This window comes from Balaenoptera physalus, assembly GCF_965194825.1.
Source record: "Balaenoptera physalus genome assembly, chromosome: 10".
NCBI lineage: Eukaryota > Metazoa > Chordata > Mammalia > Artiodactyla > Balaenopteridae > Balaenoptera > Balaenoptera physalus.
The window spans coordinates 75,069,894-75,096,763 of NC_138889.1; the positions used below are offsets into that span (position 1 = coordinate 75,069,894).

The 26,870-nt window shown below is 45.5% G+C and overlaps 1 protein-coding gene and 1 long non-coding RNA gene across 4 annotated transcripts in view; both read right to left on the reverse strand.

Moving 5' to 3' along the window:
- SERGEF (secretion regulating guanine nucleotide exchange factor) overlaps positions 1-26,870 on the reverse strand; it is a 246,322-nt gene that overhangs the window by 50,543 nt on the left and 168,909 nt on the right. The window lies entirely within an intron of this gene.
- On the reverse strand, positions 10,527-26,802 carry LOC309667821. Its single transcript, XR_014267985.1, has 2 exons — positions 11,297-26,802; positions 10,527-11,249 (listed from the first exon to the last, which is right to left on the reverse strand). It is a non-coding gene; the product is annotated as an uncharacterized lncRNA (long non-coding RNA).

Here is a 26,870-nt window from a genome sequence, read left to right on the forward strand (position 1 = left end):
AGGCCTAGCCTAAATGTCACCTCCTCCTTCCCAGATTTCTCCAGGCAGTTTGTAGAGCTTTTCTCTCTGCTTCTGTAGAACCTGAACGTAGCTCTGTAATAGCACTAATCACACCTAATCTGATTTGTCAGTTTACAAATCTGTCTCCCACAACTATACCTGTGGTTGCCAACATATTTGAGCATAATGACTCCTTTTTAATATCAGAGGATTTCAGGATCTTTCCATACACACTGATCAAGGCAATATTTAATGACAAAGTCACCATGAATTCAGTAAGCTTTTTTTTTTTTAACATCTTTATTGGAGTATAGTTGCTTTACATGTAACTGCATTTGAGTCACCATGATACCATCTATATATATTTGAAAACGATGCTGCATGTAGGTGTAGAGAGGAATCTGGGGACCTTGTTGTATACTCTGGATTCTAAGGTGCCAGAGCCTACAGTTTGGGAACCACTGCTCTTGCTTGGAGAGTGGGTTTTTTGATGAAATGGAAGTAACATCCATCGACCCTATTATATTCCAAAGCTGTGCCAGTCACTTTGCATTTTTATCTCCATTAAATCTCAAAAAGAGTCTGTATTTTCCAGATAAGAAAACAGAGCTTGGAAAGGGAAAGTACCTTGTCTGAGGTTACACAGTGAGAGAGGCAGAGTGGGATTTGGTTCTCGATCTTTTTCTACTTTGTCACTGCCTTGGGGTGAGGACCACAGGTGTTCATCTCTGAGTGTCCGGTGCCTCACTCATGGCCTTGCTTGGAAATGTCTGAGGAACAGACGACTCAAGCCCAGAGAGCTCTTCCCTATGCGTTCTCAGGCCCTCCAGCTTGTACCAGAAAGTCTTTGGCCAGACGACCCTGCCCCCCACCGCTGCAGGCAAGCAGAGACATCCTTCACGCAGGAGAGAACCAGAGAAGGTGCTGGGCAAACTCTAAGATGGCACAGCATGGCCCGCTTCTCCTTTAGGTGCTATTTCCCTTATTTAGTAGGTATCCCTGCCCCGACCCTGGGCTCTGAGTCCCTCTCTTCACTACCAGCCCTCTGCCCCCTCTCTCCTCCATCCCACACCCTACCTGTCCAGCTCCACAGCAACTGCTGTCAGCTAACAGTACCCTCGGACTAGTCCCACTAGATCTTAATGCCTGGTAAAGCTAGGTGTGGTCTTCCTAATGGCCATTTGTGTTTGAAACCAAAGGAGAGATTTCTCAAAACTTCTGGCTGGTCAGGAGGCCATGGGAGGAAGGGAATGGGCTTCAATGTCGGACAACTCCAGGCTTCCATCCCTGGCTCTGCTACCTCCTTTTTGAATGACCTTGGGTAAATCACTTAATTTCTCTGAGCCTTAGTGTCCTCGTGTGGAAAATGAGAATAAAATCTACCCCACAGGGTGAATATACACAGGCCTTACACTTTTGGACTGTGTGGTGGGATGAACAGTGGCCCTCCAAAAGATACGTCCACATCTTAACCCCCAGAACCCCTGAATGTGACTTTATCTGGAAAAAGAGTCTTTACAGATGTGATTAAGTTAAGGATTTTGAGATGAGAAGATTGTCCTAGATTACGGGCATGGGCCCTAAGTCCCATCACAAGTGTCCTTTTAAGAGAAAGGCAAAGGGAGGTTTGACACACAGAGAGAAGGGGAGGAAGCAATGTGACCATGGAGACAGAGACTGGAGTGAAGTCAGGGAATGCCAACAGCCACCAGAAGCTGGAGGAAGCAAAGAATGCATTTTTCCCTAGAGTCTTTGCAGATGTACCTAGATTAAGGACCCTGAGGGGAGATCATCCTGGATTATCCAGGTGGGCCCTAAATTCAAAGACAAGTGTCCTTGTAAGGGACAGACGAGGAGACACAGGCACACAGAGAGGGCCGTGTGAAGAAGGAGGCAGAGACTGGAGTCTGCATCCACAAGACAAGGGATGCCTGGAGCCACTAGAAGACAGAAGAGGCAAAGGAGGATTCTTTCCTAAAGTCTCCAAACAGAGCCTGGCCCTGCCAACACCTTGTTTTCAGACTTCTGGCCTCCAGACCTGTGAGAGAATACCTTTCTGTTGTCGTAAGCCATTCAGACTATGGTACTTTATCACTGCAGCCCTGGTAAACGAATACACATTGCCTATCTCCCTAACATCACATATCATCCCTCATCTCCTGCTTTAAGTCAGAGCCATACAGACCATGTGCATGAGAAAGCAAGCTTCAGGGGAGTGAAACTTTGATTTGGTCGCTGTTATAACCCTAATGATTAGCATGGTGTCAGGTCCATGGTAAATGCTTAATGCATTTTTTGAATAAATGAATGAATTGCAGTTCTCAGAGGGCAGGAGCTGTCTGTGATTTACTTCTATATCCTCAGCACCCAAAGTCCAGGACACATGCTCCATATATGTGGAACTTCCTCCCCTCCCATCCATTCCAGCACTAAAGGGACAACTCTGAAAAAAGGGGCAGATCTTACCGGCCTAGAGCCCAGAGATAAGCTTCCAGCCTCCAAAAAGCCCATGAGCCCTTTCTAGACCTTGTTTCCAAACTACCTCTAAACAGAAGGCTTGGAGAGAACCCATGACTGCAGAATCCTAGGGATGATATTGTTTAAATAAACCGAGACTCAAGTCACCAGCGTCTGTCCTGGGCTGGGCCTCTGGGACCTGAGCCGGCAACATTTCATCATTAGGAGGAAAGGAGATGACAAACTCTTTCCTGAAAGAACCCAGCAGGCAGTCAGAATTACGGGATGTGGTAAATAAAACCATTATTTCCAAATACATATCCTAGGCAGCACTAAATGCATTCTGCATATCACAGGCAAAACTAAATTTAGAACTGGCAGTTTGAGTCATATGCTGATTCCTGAAGAGAAAAACTAAATTCAAGGGGGGAAAAATGAAGTGAAATATGAAAATAAAAATGCAATCTTAGTCCCTCAGAGCAACCTGTCAAGAGAGGTGAGGGAGAAGTTTCCTGCAGAGAATTGTGGCTATAAAGGAAGTCCAGTTGGGTGAGGGCTGGGCCCTGCTGGGTGCCACAGCAGCAGCGGCCTCTGAGGAAACCTCTGGAAGACACCCCTGTGTGGAACTGCAGAGGTAGGAGGGGACGCTGCATGCTGAGCCACAAGGTGCGGACACTGTCTCCAAAGCACCGTCACACATTGTCTCACTGAAGCCTTTTCTCAATCCTGCAGTGAAGGCGCTGTCACCCCATCGCACAGTTGAGGAACTGAGCCCAGTGGGATGAAGTGACTTGCCCAAGTCATACAATGAGTGAGCAGGAAAGCAGGGATTCGTTTCAATAACCTTTTAATTTTAGAAGAGTGTTAGATTTACAGAAAAGTTGAAAAAACAGGTAGTTTACAAATACCCCTCCCCTCAGTTGCCCCTACTGTTAACATCTTACATCACTATAGTATATTTGTCATAACTAAGGGACCAGCATTGGTACATTACTATCAACTAAATGCTACACTCTGTTTAGATTTCACAAGTTTTTCCCTAATGTCCTTTTTCTGCTGCAGGATACGGACACCACATTACATTTAGTTGTCATGTCTCATTAAGCTCCTCTGGTCTGTTACAGTTCCTCTTGCTTTCCTTGTTTTTGATGATCTTGACAATTTTGAAAAGTACTAGTCAGGTAGTTTGTAGGATGCCCTTCAATTTGGCTTTTTCTGATGTTTTACTCATGGTTAGGCTGGGATTATGGGTTTTGGGGAGGAAGACCACAGAGATGAAGTGCCCTTCTCATCACATCATATCAAAGGTACATAAAATATCAACACGATTTATCACTGATGATGTTAACCTCGATCACCCGGCCAAGGTAACGTTTGCCAGGTTTCTTCACTGTAGTTTCCCTCCTTTCCACCACTGTCCCTTCCACGGTCCAGTCTTTGGAACCATGTTACTGAGCAGAGCCCAACTCAGGGAATGGGAAGTTAAGTTCCTGCTCCTAAAGGGGGGAGCCTCTACATAAATGATTTAGAATTCTTCTGTATGGGAGAGCAGGGATTTAGATCCTGGTGGTAGCTCACAGGCTCTGAGAAGTGGGACTGTTCTTGTGAGTGAGAATCTCATTTCCAGCTTCCTCGTTTCCCAAAGTACTCATGTTTCTTAGGCATAGACTACTGGTTATCTACTCAAGACTCATTCTCTCCAAATTTTATTCAGGGCAGCCATGTGCCCGGCTAAAAGACTAATTTCCCAGACTTCATTAAGGTTAGGTGTGGCTATGTAACTAGGTTCTGGTCAGCGAGTTGCAAGCAGACATGGCTGGGTACCACTTCAGGAAGAGTGTCTTAGTAGGTCCTCTTTTTGTCTTTTTCCCTTCTATGTGTTTCATGCCTGAATGTGGATGTGGCAGCTAGAACTCTAGCAGCCATCTTGAACCATGAGAAAACCTTGATGATGAAAGCCTATGCTAAGGAGAGTAAAATAGAGAGATGGAGATTACTGGAAATAATCCGTGCTACCCATAGAGCTACTACACCAGCCCCGGGCTGAATATCACCAGACTTCTCATATGTGAGTGTGTTAGGCTCCTCAGGCTGCCATAACAAAATACCACAGACTGGGTGGCTTAAAGAACAGAAGTTGATTTTCTCACAGTCCTGGAGGATATTAGTCCAAGATCAAGATCAGGGCTGGGGAGTTCCCTGGTGGCCTAGTGGTTAGGATTCTGGGCTTTCACTGCTGTGCCCTGGGTTCAATCCCTGGTCCAGGAACTGAGATCCTGCAAGCCATGCAGTGCGGCCAAAAAAAGATCAGGGTTGGTTTCTGGTGAGGCCTGTCTTCCTGGCTTGCAGATGGCCTTTCCTCTGTGCCCACATGAAGGGAGAGTGATCTCTGGTGTCTCTTCCTCTTCTATAAGGACACCAGCCCTATCAGATTAAGACTCCAGACTTATGACTCAATCTTTGTTTTGTTTTTTTTGTTTTTTTGTTTTTAAATATTTATTCAATGAATGAATAATCAACCAGTGAACACCCTTGTACATGTATTTTGTAGGAAAGATACCTAGCCATGGAATTGCTGATTAGGGGTAAACATTACCTTCTTTTTTTTTTTTTAAATAAATTTATTCATTTATTTACTTTTGGCTGCGTTGGGTCTTCGTTGCTGTGCACGGGTTTTCTCTAGTTGCGGCGAGCAGGGGCTACTCTTCATTGTGGTGCGCAGGCTTCTCATTGCGGTGGCTTCTCTTGTTGCAGAGCAGGGGCTCTAGGCACACGGGCTTCAGTAGTTGTGGCTCGTGGGCTCTAGAGCACAGGCTCAGTAGTTGTGGCACACGGGCTTAGTTGCTCCGCGGCATGTGGGATCTTCCCAGACCAGGGCTCGAACCCGTGTCCTCTGCATAGGCAGGCGGATTCTTAACCACTGTGCCACCAGGGAAGTCCCTCAATCTTTGTTATCTCCTTTTAGGCCCTATCTCCAAATACATCAGATTGGGGGTAAGGGCTTCAACCTATGAATCTTGGGCAGACAAAATTTAGCTCATAATAGTGAGAGAAAACTGACTTCTCTTTTTTTAAGCCATTATTATTTCTGGTGTCCGTTGCTAGCATGTACACAAAATTCCTTACTGATGGACCTCCAAAGTCTAAGGAACATTTTCTAAAGCTTCCACCTTGATGACCTCATGAGCTGAGAGTCCACAGCAAAGTACCAAAGACACAACCCTTTAAGTCATTTTGAATGCTGATTCATTAACATCTTTCATTCATTCAACTGATAAACATTTATTCAGAACCTACTACATGCCAGACACTAGGCTATGTGCTGGGGACACTGCCATAACCAAACATGGTCCTTGACTTCTATGCACTTATAGTCTTTACTGATTTACTTACCCTAAGCTCATCCCTTTCCAAAGGGAATTCCTATAATATAGTGAGTAAAACAGAAATGGAGATTCAAAACCATGAAAAGGAGGAGGATCAAACATGCCAGCCCTGGGAATTTATGTACGTGCTGTGTGTGACTCAAGCATTCAAGTTGGCTTTGAGCTTCCTAGGAGCCACGACAAAGTACAGAGTGTCTTGGTCCTGTTTTCTGAAAGGAGAATGAATCCTAGTCATTCATGGAAGTCAGGTGTGTTTTCTTTTCTGAGCAAATTCCAGCCAGGTGACTTGAATGTCCTGGAAAGTACTATTTCCTGACCAAAACCCCAATGACTGCTCTAAATTCCATGAACAATGCATTAGCTCTTAGACACTCATCCAATAAAGCCAGAGAGTTCCATGGTTTACATACATGATTTCAGTTTCCTATTCTAGAGCAGAGACCTTACTGAAGACCATGAGTGATCACTTTCAGACGGTGCAGAGAACAGGGGTTGGTAAATCCAGAAAGCTCTGAGGCTTGGACATTAGGTGTATGACTTTAAGAAGAAGAAATAGCAAGAAGATAGGACCTCATAAAAAGGGCAGGGTAGATGGAAAGATGAAATACCAAGAATGAAGTCAGTATGACTCACCCACCCATAGAGTTTCCTTCTTGGTATATCACAACAGGTGGCATCTTACAAGAGAAAGAGTATGGGTTTGAATCCCAGCTCTGTTACTCACTAGCTCAGTAATTTCAGGGGTGTTAACAGCTCAGAGCCTTGGTTTCCTCACGTAAAATGAAGCTGATATCTACCTACCGTGGGGATTAAATACCAAAACATACATAATAACTCTGCCACAGTTCAATCATAGTAACAACAGCCTACATATAAAGGCCTTATCTGTGCCAGGCACTGTATTATACACTCGACATGAATTAGCTCATTTAATTTTCACCATGAGGTACATGCTATTGAAGAATTCAAAAACTGTTGGTTTCTCCCTAAAGCTGTGCCAAACCACATCCTTGGATATTTTTGGAAGGAATGTACCAGTCCTTGGAAGGTTTTTTGCAGATCCATTCCATGCAAAGCAGCTGTATTGACATCCATTTTGTAACTATCTGTAATCCCCAAAGTTTGCTGCAACTGACACAGAGCTTTAACTCTTGGGCTCCCCAGTGGGAGTTTGCAAACTCAAAGAAGCCCTTACAGGGACTTCCCTGGTGGCGCAGTGGTTAAGAATCCGCCTGCCAGTGCAGGGGACACGGGTTCAAGCCCTGGTCCGGGAAGATCCCACATGCCACGGAGCAACTAAGCCCGTGCGCCACAACTACTGAGCCTGCGCTCTAGAGCCCGCGAGCCACAACTACTAAAGCCCGCGCACCTAGAGTCCGTGCTCTGCAACAAGAGAAGCCACCCAATGAGAAGCCCGCGAACCGCAACGAAGAGTAGCCCCTGCTCGCCGCAACTAGAGAAAAGCCAGCGTGCAGCAACAAAGACCCAAGGCAGCCAAAAATAAAAATAAATAAATTAAAAAAAAAAAAAAGAAGCCCTTACCAAAAGGCTCTTTCCAAGTGCCATTTATGGTAGGAAGAAAAACACTGAAGAACTTGGAGCATGCTATTAAAAGAAAGTGACCAGGCTGGGAGGATGGGGGGAATGGGGAGTTATTGTTAAATGGGTACAGAGTTTCAGTATGGGAAGATGAAAAAGTCCTGGAGATGGATGGAGGTGATGGTTGCACAACAAGGTGAATCTACTTAATGCCACTGAATTGTACACTTAAAATGGTAAATTTTATTAGGTATATTTTACCACAATAAAAATAGTAATAGTAATAATACTACTACTAAAGTAACCAGAGTGGTAAGGGGTCTAAAAACCATATTGATGGAAAGCACCTGAAAGAACTCGGGTATTCTGCAGGCAAAAGTTTTTGAAAGCCCCTGGTTTTCAGGATAATGATAATATTATCCACTACCTATCAAGCACATCATATATGTAGGCACTTCAGCTATATCATCCTTTATTCTCCAGGTTGGCTCTACAAGGCATTTCTTGCTTAGAGGGATCAGGTGACCAGCCCAGGATCACACAGCTAGAAAGTGGTAGAGATGAGATTTGAACCCAACCAGTTCAATATACCACGTCCTTCTATTCAGCAGGCCTCAGGTAGGGCCTGAGGTTCTGCATTTCTTTCCTTTGGTTTTTTTTTTTTTTTTTTTTTTTAGTTTTCATTGCAGTATAGTTGATTTACAATGTTGCATTAGTTTCAGGTGTACAGCAAAGTGAATTGGTTATACATGCTGCCTCATTCAAATATTGAATAGATACTTGGATCTTAAAATGCTGAGATTTCTTTCAGTCTTAAGATTTTATTATTCTGAATTGGGGTGTGGGGGGTAGGAAGGTCAGACATCCATTTTCTTGAAGGCTCCGTGCACTGTCAGGGCACATAGGTAAACCTGAGCCTACTGATAGGTACGCTACACTCCAGGGATACCACTCTGATGAGAGGAAACTGGAAGACCTTTGAGATTAGAACCTAAGGCAATACCAGTTGATGCTGCCATGGGCTGCATCGGCCCCAGGGACCACAACAAGCTCCCATGGCTGGGGAGGAGGCCATCAGCCAACAGAGAACACACAGCAAGCTCCAAATACAGCAAGAGCTACTGAAAGCGCTTCTCCCCCACAGTGTAGTCACCATAGCCCAGAAGAGAAATTTTGAAGAGTACGAGGAAGGAAAAGGATGAAACAGAGGAAGGATAAGAGACAGGTGAGAGGGTTCTTAAGGCTACAGCCTCTGTTTAAATCCCAGCCTATTGCTCTACTGGTAAGAGCAGACTTGTCATCACTCTGAAGCTGGAGCACAGTCTCATGACAGCCTGGGGTGTCTTCAGAAGTCTCTTGGCATCCCTTCTATTTTTCAGTGACCTCCCTCCTGTCACTGAATCTTCCTTTCTATGGACAAATGGACATGGGAAATGGTCCTCAGGTATAAGTCAGTATCACAAGCACCCAGTTAACAAAGGTATTATGGCAGAGTCAAGGGAAATGGGTTTTCTGTAATGCTGGCTATTGATCTGAGGCCTCTGGACACTGACTCTGCCTTTTCCCCACTGGACAAAATGTAGACTCGCTGACCCTGAGTTTCTTTCAAAAAGCAGAAGAGCCTTTTGCAGGAGAGATGTTTGTAAACATTCTCTTAAAAGAAAACAGAGAAATTGTTTTAAGTTCTTCAAGAATGATGAGCCAAGCCTTGAGTAAAAAAAAGACCTGTTATGCCACAAGAAGCGGCTATTACCTGGATGCAGCAGGACCTACTCTGCATGGCCAGTGCCATCAGCAACTACACGCTCCGTTACAGAACCAGGAGCCAGCGAAGGAGTGTTGAGACACCCTGCATCTACTCCTGTCCTCCTCGCTCCCAATACATACCTGTATCCTTGAGTTATTAAGTTGGGAACTCAAAATAATCTTACAGATGTGTGTGTGTGTGTGTGTGTGTGTGTGTGCGCGTACGCATGCCCGTGTGTGTGTTCCCACCAATCCCCAGACTCTCGCTGCATTTCCTGCATTCTCCTTCAAGAATTACCTTGTCTCACTGATCCTACCATACTCACTTGTAAGGTGGGATGCATCCGTACGAGCTACACGGGCTGCCCTGTGTTGGCAGGGGGACCACCTCCTGAGAAGGACTCTTGGCATCCTGAGCAGAGCTGTGGCTGACCAGCCTGCCACACGGATCTAGTTGGAGTCGGCTGGGCTCCACCCCACACAGTGCTTGGCTGTCGCCTGCTCACTTTGAGTGGAGGATCCGGCACTTATTTTAGGCCCTTATGAATAATACATTTTGTCATCTTGATTCTTCAAGGCCTTCTTTTAAGCTATTTTTTCCCTCTTTGGGAAAACCACTTTTACACTACGAGACAGAGCTGTTCATAAATCAAGAGGAGCTCCAAGTGACCAAAGACTGAATTCCTGAATTCCTGATTTTGGAGGGAGTAAGCAGCCACCAAACCTGATTAGTCAAGGAAGAAGCTGGCCTCATAGAGGAAGAGGATCTTACTTCAAGTATGAAAAGAAATGGTCACAATCTCTCTGATTCCTTGTCCTCTGATCCAGGAAGTCCTAGTATCAGACCTTTAAATACCAGCTTCAACCCCTACCTTCCTGAGTCCCTACAGGTTGGTATGCTCAGTAAAATGCTAAAGAGTCTCACCATCTGTGAAGTGGAGACAAGGCTACATGCCTGGCATAAAGTTAAAGCTCAGTGTGTGAGCTCTCTGACTCTCCTTGTCTCCTGCAGCTCTCAAGAAGACACACTTGTACCTTGAAAAAATATCATTGTTTCCCCTCTTCACTGGTCATGAACTACTCAAGAAGTGTTCTTAATTAATATGGTACAAAGAAGCCCAGCTGTACAGTGGACAGAGCGCTGAACTTGGAATTGGAGAGACCAGGGCTTGAATCCTGGCTTATTATGTGATAAACCAGGATAATCCTATAGTTGTTATGTGATCTTGGGCAAGTTCCTTAATCTTTCTGGACATTAGTGTCTTAATCAATAAATGGGGATAACTCACTAACTTCAGAGTATCTTTCAAACTTTAATGTACATATGAATTGCCAGGGAATCCTGTTAAAATACAGATTCTGATTCAGCAGGCCTCAGGTAGGGCCTGAGGTTCTGCATTTCTTTCCTTTGGTTTTTTTTTTTTTTTTTTTTAGTTTTCATTGCAGTATAGTTGATTTACAATGTTGTGTTAGTTACAGGTGTACAGCAAAGTGAATTGGTTATGCATATACATATATCCACTCTTGTTTAGATACCTTTCCCATATAGGCCATTACAGAGTATTGAGTAGAGTTCCCTGTGCTATACATAGGTCCTTATTAATTATCTATTTTATATATAGTAGTGTGTACATGTCAATCCCAATCTCCCAATTTGTCCCTCCCCGCCCTTACCCCCTGGCAACCGTAAGTTTGTTTGAGGTTCTGCATTTCTACTCAGAGCAGGCCAAGGTTGATGTTGAGAACTTGGGGATCACCTTTGGAGTAGGAAGGACATGCCTGGTCAGGACACTTTATACATTTTGAAGGGCTATCTCAGTTTAGGGTCTGATTCATTACCTATTGTTTTTCTACCTTAGAACACTAAGAAGGCCATTATACAACTTAACTTCGACTATGTATTAATCCTTAATTCTTTACAGATAAGCAAAATAGTAATAATTTATGTAAAATAACAAGGGCTGGGGAAAACCACTTGTCACCAATTCTCTTCCCCTGAAAAAACAACTAACCAACCAAGCACAACACCTCTCCTATCAGCTAGCTGATGTAAAAGGCAAACAAACAGGGACTTCCCTGGTGGCGCAGTGGATAAGACTCTGCAGTCCCAACGTAGGGGCCCTGGGTTTGATCCCTGGTCAGGGAACTATATCCCACATGCATGCCACAACTTAGAGTTCGCATGCCGCAACTAAGGAGCCTGTGTGCTGCAACTAAGGAGCCGGTGAGCCGCAACTAAGGAGCCCGCCTGCCACAACTAAGACCCAGTGCAATCAAATAAATAAATTTTTTTTTTAAAAGACAAACAGAAACAAACAAATCTCCAATAGAGCTTTGTTTGGGGGTAACATTTGGCTGTAACAATGTAAATTGTACCCTCTCCAAAAAAAAAGCATTGTTTTAAATCCCAGTGTTTATGACTAAACCTAAGAATTGACTTAGAATGAAAGCAGGCTTTGGTACAGTGAAGATGGAAAAAACTGGGTCCCTGAGACTGGTTTGATGGGGGAGGAGGGGAGGAAACTGATGAGAGAATTTGATGGAATGAAACAAGGCAGCCAGTGAGTGACAAGGACTATGAAAGGGGCTCTCCTTCCTGGAACAATTGTACCTGTGTTCAAGACAGAGCTTTAGGGTCACCTCTCTGGTGGCACCTTCCCTGACAGCTGGTTCCTGCTCCTGTCGCCAGAGCAGTAATACCCACCCCTCTATCCACCCTGGAGCCAGTGCTTATCACATCGTATTGAACATTCATTTCCGTATTGATCTCCAACCCCTCGAGGTCAGGGACCATGTCTTATTTATCTCTATACTCTTAGCCTGGCACAGTGCCCTGACACATATTAGGCACTCAGTGAATAATGCTGACTGAATGCATGAGGTGGAGGATATTGAAGAGAAAGCTTAATGACCTTGCTTCAGGTTTTATCTTTCCTGGAAGTATTCATTCATATATTCTCTTGCTTGGTAAGCAGACATGCTCCAGGTGGGAGCACTCAGACATTTTACCAGTTTTCAGTGTATTTCAGTCTGAGAAATGTTTCAAACTTTCTTGATCCCAAGATTGTAAACTTAGTAATACATGTAATAATTTTGCATACATATATGTTAGCTTTATAAATATATATAAAACTTTTAGCATTTTTCCCCAAGCGCTTTTCTTTTTTCACAGTAAACTGAGTACATAATTTCCCCGTTTTCAAACAAGGAAACTGATGCCCAGAAAAATAATTAAGTGACCTAAGGCAGAGCCTCAGTCTTTAAGGTACATAAAAATCACTTGGGACACTTGTCCAAAATACAGATTCCTGGCCCCCACGCTGAAATTCTGATTCAGTAGGTGTAAGGGGGAACCCAGGAATCTTCATTTTCATGCTCCCAGGTTCTGAGGCAGGTGGTCTTGGCCCAGGGCCTTCCTCAGGTCAGAAGTCAGGAGCTTGGTGTCTGCTGGAGGTCATCTCAGGGCTTTGGTTCTAAACCTAGAGTCATGGGATGGGAGGCAAGTCACATGCACAGCACCTTCACAGGGCCTGGCAGGAAACCTAAAACCGGAGACGCTCAGACGATGATGGCAGCTCCAGTGTCCCATGCGTAAAACCACGAAGCCAGAGTGCTGGCTGGTAAATGGATAACATTGCTGAAGATTCACGACCTGGAAGGTCAGGCTCTGGAAAAGGACCAGGTCCTCTAGGCAAGAGGGACCAAAAAAAAAAAATTACAAAGAGGGTTAACTTAGAGAATACTGAAGGTGTTTGGTGCATTTATTTTGGATTTATTTCCCTCCCTGTCCACTTTGAGGTAGTTTACCGAATGGAACCAATGGGACAACTCAGTAAAGAACAGCAGCCGAAGCAAGTACAAGTGGACTTCTCCCTTCCATCTGCCTTCCTCATCCAAGCCCCACTGGCTGGACTTCTGTGTTTCTCCCCCATCAGCTCCTTCCTTGTCAGCCCACTGCCAAGGCCCTAAAGACCTCAGGTGTTGTCTTTCATCCAAACTTTATACAAAAGTCTCCCAAAGCTCTGCCTGATGCTTGCCTCTCCTTTCCCAGTCTACCTCCACTAGAAAGCCTCATTATCTTCCCAAGGTGCAGATCTCATCACAGAGGGCAAGACCACTGTATTTGAAGCCAGAAGATCTGGATCTGGTGCTGGCCCTGGCTCCAGCTCCATCATTAACTAGTTGTCTGGCCTTGGGTTAGTAACTTCCCCTTTTGGGATTCAGTCTTCATGTGTGAGATGGAGGGCTGGACTGGGTCATCTCCAAAGTCCTTTCCAACCCTAGGATTTTATGCACACTTCTGCCTAAAAACTATTAGTGACATCTGATTGCCTACAGAATTAAATATATAATTACCTTATCCTGGAACGTCTAAGGAGGCCCTCTATAATCTGGCCCTACTATGGACTAAATGTTTGTGTCCCCCCAAAATTCATTATGTTGAAACTCTAATCCCTGATGTGATGGTGTTTGGAGATGGGGTCTTTGGGAGGTGATTAGGTGATGAGGGTGGGGCCCTCATGATGGGATTAGTACCCTGATAAAAAGAAAGAGAGCTTTCTTTCTCTCTCTCTCTCTGCTCTCTGCCATGTGAGGACACAGCAAGAAGGCCATTTGTGAACTAGAAGGAGGGCTTTCACCAAGAACCTGACCATGCTGTCACCCTGATCTTGAACTTCCAGCCTCCAGAGCTGTAAGAAATAAATGTTTGTTGTCTAAGTCACTCAGTCTACAGTACCCTGTTATAGCAGCCTAAACTGACTCAGGCCCCAACATTTTTTTTTTTTTAAAGCATTATTCTCCTTTATGTTCCTTTTGTTATAGTCAAACTGAAGTATTCCCAGTTTCCTAAACATGTCTGGAAAGTTTTTGCTCCCTCAATTCTTTTGTCATTATTTTATCTTAGAAAACCTACTACATCTATTTCAATGTGTATGATCCCTACATTTTTTGAGGTCCAAATCCCAGGGATCTCATTTAGGTTCTCCGTTTTTAAAGCCTAAAAGCAAACTCTTTCCCCTCTGACTGTGAGCACGTCATCTGCCCCCTCTCACAGATGGTGTCCCAGTTCTCCCTGGCCCTGGTATCACAGGCTGCCTGGCCCTTGCAGCCTTTTGTCAGCTCCCTGAGGGCAGGGCCTGCATGAGTCTCCTACCACTTAGCACAGGGCCCTGCCCAGAGAAGGTTTTGACAAGTGATTGTTGAATGAATGTCAGAAAGCACATGCTCCCGTTTTAGTTAGATCTTGAATTTCAGTGGGAGCCGAGGCAGAAAGGGTAACATGGGAAAAAGAAAAAATATGAATTCCTGTTGCAGTGAACAACTTTTTCTTTGAATTGGCCCCAAGGATATGAGTCATAAAAAGGGGCCACTGAGCTTGGTGGCGTAGTGTACCCATTGCTCATAAAGGCCAATGGCTGAATGCCTGAGGTGATTTTCCCTGCCAACAACAGCTTGTGCTGAGGAGCTCGACTTGGTGGCTGTAGGCTAATAACCAGGAGCTCTGGGCAGCCCCTGAGCACATCCTCATGGCCACGCTGGCTCGGTGAATTCTGAGCCCTACGTGGTGTGTTAAGAGGTAGACTTCCTGCCTGTATGATGTACCTGAAGGGGTCTCCTCTTCTGACCTCCCCTAGTCCTGTCCCCATTGATTCTCAGTCTACCTGGGGTCACAGTCAAGTGTGTAGATGTTTTATCTTGATGACTAGACTGTCAGTTTCTGCCTAGAAGGCTCTTGTACATCTTGTGTCTTGTTCATCTTCCTCTCTCCCACATGCCTAGCACAAAGCCCTGCTCATAGCAGATGTCAATAAATGTTTTCTGGATGGATGCTCAAATTTAGATCAAATTGACTCAAATCCCAATTAAAATCCCCAGTCAGGAAGACAAGATTTAATTCATTTTCTTTCCTACAAAAAGGACAATCTTGCTGTTTAATATAACCTAATACATTTTCTTCACAACTCAGAGACAGACGCAGGTTCTGTTTTTAGAAGGCATATCTGAGATGTTGTAAAGTATTGCTTCATTTTGATGTTTTATTCTGATTAAATTTGAGGCACATCAGAAATATGAGTGATGACTTGGCTTGCTCTGAACCATTCTATTCATCATCCTAGAATCCTAGGACAGCAGAATGTGAAGGGCCATAGAGACCAACCAGGTCATTGTATAGTTAAGAGAAATGAAATTCAAGAGCTGGGATTAGAACCCAGGTTGGATGTTTGGTTGGTTGGTTGGTTGGTTATTTTCTTCTTCTAGTTAATTTACTCAACAAACATCACCAGGCACACACCGTGTGCCAGGTCCTGTGCTGGGTGCCAGGGATATGGAACTGGCAAGGACAATCACAGCCATCATTGAACTCTTAGACTAATGGTTATTTCCTGGTTCCTCAGCCCAGGATATTTTATCTTCTTCAAAGGAGCTACACAGCCTTTTCAAAAGAGCTTCCTGGGGAAAAGGACCAATGTCAGTTGGACAAGGAGGCCTTGCATTTATTAAAATACTGCACTACCCTACAGGTCAAGTGCATCCATTCAAGGCCTAGTGGACCAGAGTTCCTTGAAAGCCTGGTACTTTCTGCCTCAGCACTGCCCCCTTGGAGTTCATACAACCATGGCCACACTCAGAAATATGTTCCTTCAGGCTAGATTGTTATTTCTTCTGTTGGCCCAACAGCCACTCTCCCGTCAACAGCAGGGACGCTGGGTTCTCTCTGACTGTCCTCCAGGTCTTACACAATGTAGGCAATTTATACTTGTGGCTGATGAGATAACTATAAAAGGTAGTTTTTGGTCCTAGAACACTTCTCTCTTTAAACTCCTCCACAGACTCATCTTCTTCCGGGAATGGCAAGTAGGCCTCATCCCCTGCCAATTCTGGTTGACTGGAAGTGACTGCCTGGAGAGCTGTGATAAGAACGTTCCCGAGGCTGCATCCAGACGCAGCAGGTATGGGGCAGCTATGTGCTTTCCATTAACTAGACCCTGGTTTTAAGACCTCCATTGGTCCCTGGATGTGTAAAGGATTAAGTCCAATACACTCAGTATGGCACACAAGGCACTTTGCAGAGCAGTCAGCAACCTTACATACCAGCCTGTTCCTCCCCACCATACACTCTAAACCCCAGCCACACTCAGCTGTTTTCTGTTTCTTGAATATACCGCCGTCTTTCAGGATTCTGGCCTTTGCAAATGCTATTCCCTTTTCTGGAATGTTCTTTCTCCTAACCCCTTTGATGCCTGATTTCTCTGTGAGGCCTTCCCTTACTTCCCCTATGAAAAATCCTCTCCTTCATGTTCCCACATCCCCTTGTTCATCCCTTTGTCATTATCCCGACTCACTGAAATTTGTCTGTTTACATTTCTACCTTCCCCAAGAGAAGGGAGGTGCTAAAGAGCAGAGCCCTATTTTACTCACCACCAGCAGAACACCAGCCACGGATAAGGCACTTGCTGTAGGACTGCTGAACGAATGAATTCTTTGAAAAATCTCCCCTTTTCACTCCTCCAAGCTGTCTTTCAGAGATGCAAGGACTAGCCTCTATCTAGGGTCTCTCAAACTTGCAGAGGTACATCCTGGCAGTCAGGTCCGTCACCTCTCCAGTCTACCCACCGCCAGATGTCTGTCATCCCCCTCAACCCCCAGTTTAGGAACTGAAACTAGGGATCACTTTGATTTATGCTAAATGGGTACTGAATAGATTGAGCAGAGTGGATTATTTCATCTAGTCCTTCACCAAGCCCTGCTGTCCTAACTTCAACATAATCACAAACTGATGTGCTTCTGTCTCCACGGTCATAACCCAGTCCAGGCCACTGTCAACTCTCCTGGGCTATTGTAACAGCCTGCTAACTGTTATCTCTGCTTCCTTGTTCACATTTTACAATCCATTCTCCACTTAGCCACCTCAGTTTTCTTTCGGATCGCATCTCTCCTCTGCTTAAAGCCCTTCAGTGGCTTCCCACTGGTTCTAGAAACGCAAACTCTCTGGCCTCCGGGGCCCAACATCCTCCAGCTCCCGACCTTCTCCCTTCTCCCTCCTCCCTCTGGCGTGCTGTGTCCCAGTCGTCCAGATCTCCATTTCACTCCAGAACAGCCAAGCCCTCTCCACCCCTGGGTCTTTGTTCTCGCTGCTCCCTCAGCCTGGAATCCTCCTGCCCCAGCTTTTCCTTGAAGATCTCAGCTCAAATGGCACCTCCTCAAGGAGCCCTTCCCTGACCACCCGACCTAATCACAGTGCACAAAATGCCCGCCAGTTATTCTCTATCTCGCAGCCCAATTAATTTCTTTCACGGCACTTAAAATCTCAAATTATCTTTCCATCTTACTTCACGTTTTTATTCTCTACCTCCCACCCTAGAATGTGTGCTCTGGGAAAGCTCCACGAAGGACAGACCCGCCTGCTTCCTTCACTGCCACACCCAGGGCCTGGCTGAGAGCAGGTGCTAAATAAACATTTATTGAGAGCCAAATAAATACATTTCTGAGGATCCCCAAAGACAGGGCTCCTATTTTTGCCCATGACCTACTGCATATGCTTCTTAAACATTAAATAATAAGCTGTAGAACATCACGTTGGAAGTCAGGAGACCTGGGTTCCAGGTCACAGCCATGTGCCAGCCCTCATGAAACACAACATCATGAAGGTTTAAGGCAAGATGCCAAAATAAAGAAAACAACCTGTATTTGCCTTAGAGAAAGTCGGGAAAGGGGAGCGTCCTGAGGCTGGGAGGGTTCCAGCACATAGCCCTGGGGCAAATGTCAGGGGTGTGGAGCAGCATGCCAGGAAAAGATGGTGCTTCCTGAACTGGCAGAAGACTAAAGAGGCGGCATCTGACAGACAGCTCAGATCAGAGACTTGAAGTGGCCTCTGGGGGGTGGGAAGAGAGTGAGAGAGAAAGCTATGAAAGGACTTGGGCATGACCTCAGCTTCTAAATGGGTTAAATGCGATGCAATGGAAAGACCACTGGATTAGGAGTCAGAGGGGGAACTAGAGAAAGGAAGGAAGCATTGATTGAGTGCCTCATCCATTGTAGGCCCTGTGCTATGCAGTTTACACACATTCATTCAGTCCTCGTAATCACCCTCCCAGGGAGGTATTAATATCCTTATTTTAAAGAGAAACTGAGGCTCAGACAAGTTACTCTATCTCTCTGAATTTCAGGATGCTTATCTGTAAAACAGATAGTAATAAAACCCATCTCTCATGTCTACTGTGAGAATGCAATGAGATAAGGTGTAGAGCACCTATCACCATGCTGGATGCTTTGGAAACTTCACTGTTACCACTAATGTTGATAACCATTTATAATGCTAATGACTAGTATGTGCAAGGTCACACAGCTCATGAATGTCATAGATGAGATGCAAATGCTGGATGGTATTTCACTCTGTCAGGCTGCCCCTTAAAAAGACCAGGATTTGAAAAACAGCTCTGCCAATAATCAGCTGCGTGACGTCAGACAAATTACGGTACCTTGTAAGAGCCATATTCTCTTAATCTGAATAAAGGGGCCAAGAACTCTACCCTACAGAGCCTGCAGGGATGTTGGAGGAGAAAATAACCAATGAATATAAATCTGCATTGTATGTGCAGATGGAAACTGTGATGACTGTGACAGGCACCCTGAACCGGGACAAGTGTCTTCGGGTTGGCATGATTCACGTGTGCTAGATGGTGACAATGAAGCCAGAGCCATGCCTGGGGTACCAAGGATTTTGCAGGCAGAAAATGGCCTTGAGTTGACAGTGACTGTGCTAGCTCCATCCAAAGGCTAGTCCATACCTTGTTAATGCTCCCCTGTAAAATAAAAACAGTGTGAACCTCCTAAGACACCATCAGAAACACGCATCAGGATTTTATCCAACACATTAGGAAAATAACTCCTCACAAAATCAGCTTTAGGAAAGAGCTGGCATGAGAAGGGGACATAGCCAGAATTCTTACAGGGGTCGGATTGCAGCAACACGCCATCCTTGGAACCTGAAAGGATTTCTCTGTAACGAGGACCGAGTTCTCCAGGGAAACTTAAGCCAGGTGGGCTAACTGCTTGCTGAGCCCTTGTCTCCTCAAGCAGAAATAGGACAGTGTGTCCCAGCCCCAGGCTGCCAGCGAGCTGGCACATGCCCTGCATTGTGCTCTGGGGAGCAACGAATGTTCTCTCTGACCAGAGTGTGCAGACCCAGGCCGTGCGCACACACCAGCGCTGACAGCTGATCCGCTGATCAGGTGCTTCGCAAAGCTTCTCCCTGTCTTATATCCTGGGGTGCTGGCTGCTAGGCTTAACTCATTTGACCCTTGTACACACACTTTGCGAAGTATCATGGACCTGGTTTTGCAGACCAGGAGGAGGAGGTTCAGACAGCAACTCGCCCAAGTCACACAGTTAGGAGAGGTGGAGCTGGGATTTAGCCAAGGTCCTTCTGACTTCAAGGACGCTTCCATCCTTGGCAGACTTGCCTAAGGCAGACTTAACTTTTCAAGATGAAAAGCAAAGCCAAGAATCAGAGAATCTTAGAGGTGCAATTCTCAGTCTACCATCCCACCCTGGGAAGGAGTCTCCCTGTCCCTCCTGACATACGGTCACCCTCTGCAGGAACATCTCCCCTAAACAGGGGCTCACCATCCACTCCAGGTGTACAAAGTTCTTTGTTCCACTGACATAGGGAACGTCAACTTCCCCCAAGTGCCTAAATTGGCATAGTTTTCCCCCTCCCTCACTGCACTGCATGTTAAATATACTAGAGGATTTTTGAAAGGACACTATGCTCCCTTTCATGACAGTAGTCACTGTCCTGAATTCATGTGGCTCGTGAGTTTAGATTTTCACAAGGCAAATGTTCTTACAGCGTGTATCTGTTGCACATGGGTATTCGCAGATCCTATCACATGGTGCCAGGGCTGAATGAGTCACTCCTCCGCTCTCCCCCCTCTGCCCCCCAGTCCCACTTCCTCGGCCATTTCAGATGAGGACACAAAGCCTGCACTGCCACTTCTCTCACCGTCACCTGGACACAGAAAGATGCTCTCGGACAACAAATAGGAACATGTAGCCCAGGCGTGGGTGTGGGGGGTTGGAGCTCAGGCTGCCCAGCTGTGCCCCTTTCAAAGTAAAGAACTGGCATTGATGCAGATCCTGTCTAGGGAGACTCTGCGAAAGAGAGGAAGCCCAGAGACAGATCTGGGAGTCTCAGCTGAAGAGGGAGCCCCTGACAAACCAACTCTCTGAAGTCAAGGACGTGACCCCTTGATAAAAGTCAGCAGTCAGCATCCTGGAGAGTTAGTATTCAGAAAAAGGGCAGCATCCTATGTGGTTTCTTTCTGATCACAAGAACAGCAATGCCAGAAAGGTTCTGGGGATGACACTTCCCAAAGACCCAGGGGTCCTTTCTGACTTGGCATTGTGCCTGCCATATTGTAGATAGATATTAATAGAAAATATTTTAATTAATAAATGAATAAAGAAATGAACACACATCAAACACAAATATCTCAACCACAGATTTGGGGAAATAAACACCTAAGACAACATGTATCAACATCTGAATTGTTTCCCCTGGGGAAGCTGACTCTCTCCCCAGACTGTTTGTACCCCTCCCTTGGGCTGAATTCTCTCATGACACCCCTTTTCAGGACATTCTGGTAAGAAAACAGAACCACGAAGGGTGAGAAGCAAATCATGAGTCCTCAGACCAACTGGACTAAACAAGCCTGACCCCCAGAGAGCCTGGATCTGGGTCAGAGCGCCCAAAGGCATTCCAAGGTTATTGTGTCCTACCATTGGTAGCCCCAGGCGTGGATCATCTACATCTGGATGTCTGAAAGGCACCTCAAACGCAATGTGTTCAAAAGCAGATCAAGATCTTTCTACCCAAATATGGTCTTATCTTTTTCAGCTTTTTTGTTTGTTTGGTTAAGCTTAGAATGGCAGGGCCATAATTCATTTGTATATCCAGAAACCTGGGAGCTGTCCTTCATACTTCCTCTTTCTTCATAGGTCCATCATCAAGTCCTGCCAATTTTGCCTCCTAAATATCTCAAACCCCTTCTCCCTCCTCACCTCTGATGTCACTACTCAGCCCGATCCAGCGTTATTTTGAGGTGGGGGGGGACTAATGCAAAGCTTCCTCTTACCTGGTTTCCCAACAGTGACTTTTGTACCCTCCCACCCATTCTCAACACCACTGCCAAAAAGATCTCTTATAAATACCAAGTTGGTCATATCACTCCCCACATGTGCAACACACATGTATAATAGCCTCTGTTCCAAATCCTTCAATGGTCCCCATGATCATAGAATAAGGAGAAAAAAAAAATCCTCAGCAAGGCCCTGATCTCCCTCTCCAGTCTCACACTCTTCCCCACTCTCTGTACTGAAGTCACACTGACCTTCTCAGTTCTCTGAAAGCACTAAGCTACCTCTCACCTTAGGGGCCATACTGGTCCATAAGCTTAGGAAGCTTTTCTCTACTTCATTCACTCCCTCACCTAATAAACTCCTAATGATCTTTCAAATCTCAGCTCAGTGTTATTACTTCCTCAGTAAAACTATCCCTGATCACCTGAAGCAGGTCAGGACCCCTGTTATATACTTTCATGGCAACCTGTCCCTTTATCTCATAGCATTTATCCTAGTTTGTAATTTTATAATTATTTTAATAATTATCCTCGTGTAAATATTTTAATAGTGTCTGATTTCCCCATGAGACTGTAAGCTCCTTGAAGGCAGAGATCATATCTGTTGTATCATTATTGTATCTCCAGCTTTTAGCACAAGGCCTGACACACAGTAGGTCGTCAATAAAAATACACTAAATGAATAAGTAAAACACAGCTCTTCCCTGAATTTATTCCAACCAATAACACCATGTTCCTTTCCAACACCATTCCTGAGGTTCTCTTGAGTTTGTCTTAGGAACTACTGGGTTTTTTTGCCATCTCTCCTCATCCCTCTAGTATCTACTGTGATGGCCTACCTTCTATAGATCAAGAGATCACGGCATTGTCACCATCACTGTCATGGGTCATCATCACCACACTTAACATTGATGGAGGATTTCCTTACCATGTGTTAGGCACTATGTCAAGTACCACGCATGTGGTATTCACACAGTCCCTATAGTACTATGAGGTATACATTACTAATCCTATTTTGCTGATAAAGAAACTGAGACTCAGAGAGGGTTGGCTAGAACATGGTAGGGCCAGGACTTGAACCTCAGTCTAACTCTGAAGTCTACAGTCTTAATGACAACCTGCTCCCCTGTAAAATGGAGCTAATAATACCTACTCACAGTGATGTCAGCACAGGGAAGATTCAGCAGAGGAGGCACTTGGTAAAGGGCGGCTGTTGTTGTTATTGTGGTGCTGGAGGCATCGTGGGGAGGGATAACCATTTACCATTTTTCCCAGAGGACAACGAATCTGGCTGCCCTTTGGGGGCTAAAACAGCTGGACTTGGTTTGAAAAAGACTTTTAAGGGGAGTTCCCTGGAGGTCCAGTGGTTAGGACTTTGCGCTTTCACTGCTGAGGGCACGGGTTCAATCCCTAGTCTGGGAACTAACATCCTGCAAGCCGAGGGGCACGGCCAAAAAAAAAAAAGACTTTTATGGAAAGCAGCATGCTGTGGCACTTCCAACCCAGAGTGTGTGGAGAGGGGAGCCGATGTGCTAACAAAACCAACCCAAAGATCTTCGGCCCTGGAAACTAACCCCTCTAAATGAACCTGGGTTTCTCACTGCAAGCCCAGACATCAGGCCTGCATGGAGAACCCAAACCTATAATAGTTCCTTGAATTTCTTTTGCTACTTCTTTTTCTACTTCCCTGTAGCAGAGTAATAGAGAGAATACACTGCATTTGGAGTCAGGAGATTCTAAGTCTGATTTCTGATGTGCTCAGGACTGAGCAAGGCCTGGACCTCAGTCAGAGCCTCAGGGTCCCGGGAAGCCAGGGGATGATAAAAGACCATATTTCATCCTCAGTGGCTGGCTTGGGGAAGATCCATTCTTGTGAGTCTTCTGAGTTTCTTCCATGTAAAGGAAGAAAGCAACTAAAGTGTTTGAGTTCCTACTTAATGTCAAGCACTTTTACATGCATATTCTCATGCAGTAAGTTAATCCTTACAACAATCTTGAGCAACAGGTGCTATTATCCTTATTGTACAATCAAGGAATCTGCAGTTTAAAGAGACTAAATGACTTGGAATAAATTACCATACAAGAAGAGGTAGAACTGAGATTCACATCCATTTTTGTTAGTTTCCAAAATCTGTTTTTTTCATTTTATCATATCAGAAGATATATAATGACTGAGTCTACAGGAAAAATTATGGAAACTACTTGGATGTGCACAAATGGTAGCGAAGCCACGAAAGCCCATTCATTCCCTCCTTCTGCTTACTAAGCACTTCCTGTGTGCTAGGCTTTGTACTGGATTCCAGGGATACCGAGGTGGGCAAGATGTGGCCCTGCTCCTGAGAAGTTCACAGTCTAGTGAGGGGAGCTCTCTAGGGAAAAAAAGGATTAGAGAAAATCAGGAAAACTGAGCAAGAAAGAGAAGGCAGAGGGATTCTAAAACAGAACCAGTGGGGTTCTTGGAAGATAACTATTCCAAACCTGGCTGCATGACCTGGAGTTACCTGGAGGATTGTTAGAACTAAAAATTTGCAAGTACTCAATTCCCAATTCTACAGATCTGCAATTGGGCCCAGTAATCTGTACATTTAACAATCATCTCAAGTGATCCGATAGAACTGGTTCACAGGCCAGGTGAGCAAAACCACACTGATCCAACCCTTTCACTCTGTAGGTATGAGAGCAGAGGGGCAGAAAGGGAAAGTGACCAGCCCAAGGACACACAAGAGTCAATGCTTCAGACTTATGCTTCCACCTCACAGCCAAGTGACTTGAAGTCATCTTTCAAAAATTCAGAATGATTTATTTTTAAGCATGATATATACATTTATAAGTGCACATATGACATATTTTATGTACATGGATTAGGTAGTTCTTTGAGGATGATGTTACGTGCCTACTGGAAAATTATATTCTACAAAAGTACAGTGTGGAAAATAATACAGATCAATTTAGGAGACTAAAATTATACATGGATACACAAAATGGAGATAGGTTTTCATAATCAAGAACAGTATTCGCATCCTCTGCTCGCCTCTGACCTACATTTGACCTACCCTCCTACCTCTGAGCACCTCCAACCTAGGGGATCATTATAGTGCAGAAAACTTTATTAATTAATCAAGTGCTTCAAGGTACTGGTTCCCAGACTGTGATGGAGAGAAGGGGAAAGCCACAGACAAAGAGGCACTTTAGGAGCTGGCTACAGCCTTGTCTACCCACAGCACCTTCCTCCACCTGGAGTGACATTCTGGTCACTGAAAAAGTGCTGCGCCTCCCACTGCTGACTTCTCTGCTGTGAACTCAATCCCCTCGCCCCACTAGATCAGCGGAAAGATCCTCTCTTCCTCCCCGCTTGAGATTCTTTCCACGGGCTAAATGGAGGACACAGGCAAAGGGCAGAGGTACAGAGGGGCTTTGCGGCACGAGGGGAGGCCGGCCCCTCTGCGGGGCTTCTGTGAGCTCACGGCGCAACTGCTCCCCGGCCACCCCCACCGGTTCCCCTTCCCTTCCAGGTTCACTGTGGTTTGCCTGTATCTGCTTGTTTGAGAACTCAGCGCAAACTCTACCTGCTCTGTTTCCACTCCTTCTCGGCCATCTATTTGGAGATCTTGGTATAATGAATCCAATTCCATTCACCTTCTGAGGCTCAGCTACGAGGTTAGCTACCTCTGAGGCAGAGCTAATCCTTCCTCTTCTACTCGAAGGCCGCAGGCTCTGAGGCTGGTAAGGGAGCCCAGAAGCAGGAGTTGGCAATGTAGGTAGGAGAGACTCAGGAAAGCTCAGCGTTAGAGAAGCCAGATGTAGAAAGGGTTCCGGGAGGGGCTCATCAGTGTGCTGAGAGAGGAGGCAGCCTCTGGAAGGCTGGAGGTGAGGCTTGGGCTCAGCGGGCACTGGCCACCCTAGCCTGGCTCTGCCACCGGGTAAGTCACGCTCTTCTTTTAGCCTCATTTTTCTCATCTGTAAGTGAAGAAATTGAACTAGCTTATGTCCATGGTTTCCATCTGCTTCTGAAATTCTAGATTTTCATTTTTTTTCCTTTGGCATTGGGTACAAATGACTAAGGTTGACACTATGAGTCAATAATAAATGTTTATAATCCAGAATCATAGATTCTGAAATCTTAGAGCTAGAAGAGATTGAGCAATCCACTTTCCTCTTCCCCACCCATTTGATGATAAGTAAACCGAGGCCCAGAGAGGGACTGTAAGTTCTGTGAGGGCAGGAACTGTCTGTCTTGTTCTCTGTGACATGCCTGGCACATTTTCAAAAATATATGTTGAATAAGTGAGTGAACAAATAACCTCCCTCAGAGATTATGCAGCCTGGGGACAGGGGAAATATCCTCACTCCTTGCCTGGAGGGAGGGAGGAGGATAAGGCAGGAGCCTCAGACTGCTTCTGGCCCTGAAGGTATGGTGCTTTCCAGCTGGAGAGCCAGAACAGAGCCAGGAACAAATTCTCAAGGCTGGTGGTGCCAGCAGCCATTGGCCACAAAGTGGGCTTCTGCTAGAGTCCTCCGTGCTGTGCATAATGAATCACGATGTGTCAGTTACTGCATTCTGTTAACAAGCTTGTGTCCGCCTGTGCATCGCCAATGAGTGCCCTGCAATTTGCCACAGGTCTGCAGTTAATATGTGGCAGAGCCAGTGGGGCAGAGCATTTTGAGACACTCCAGGCCCAGGGAAATCAGGTGGTTGGTTTGTTTTTGGCAACTACTGGCTTCAATGATTGGGCAGCAGTATGTAGAAACGTACTTTCTCCTCTCTGGGGAAGACGTCTGCATACCCTTTCCTGTCCTGGAAGGAGTAGGTTGTCTGACTCAGATAAGTCCAGCTGGAGAAAGCCATCTCTACTGCTTTCTCTGAAGTACCAAGCAAAATGGGGCAGAGTTAGAGTGGTAATTTAAAAAAATCACCTCCAGCATGGTTTGATGAACTGGTCATCTGGTCATCAGCTTTGAAGTCTCACACAGGATTCGAAATCCGGCCCCACTACACATGAGCTGTGTGCTCTTGCATAAGTCTCAATTTCCCTGTGACTCAGTTTCCACATCTGCAAAATGGGGATAATAATATCTACTTTGCAGAGGTAGTTGCAAGGATTAAATGAGATAATACCAAACCCCAAATTGTAGCGGGAGCACAATACATGAGCCTCCTATCATGTTCGAGATGTTCCCCGAAGGGATTCTAATCTCTTGAGGAAGACTGGGACCAGGACCTAGGCAAACCCAGACAAGAACCTCTGTGTCTTTGATGTATGTGTGTTTCCCCCAAGTGGCTCCGCAGTGACGATTATGACTGCAGTCATGTGAGGTTGTCAGGTCTGCCTTCTGCACCTCCACACCGGCTGCGTGAGAAGAAGTGAACAAGCCTCCTGGTGAGAGGGGAGGCTGCTCTTTTCTCAGGCAGCACCGCTGCAGCCCCTGACCTACTTTCTTACTAAAAATAGCCCCTCTTAGGTCACTGCCGCAAATTGAATTCCGCTGCTTCACTGCACAGTAAACAGGTGGGTGGGTGTCAGAGCACATTTGGTGAGCAGGAGTCCCCACTTCTGTGGTGCATGGCTGCCCAAGCATGCTAATCCCACACGTCTGCACA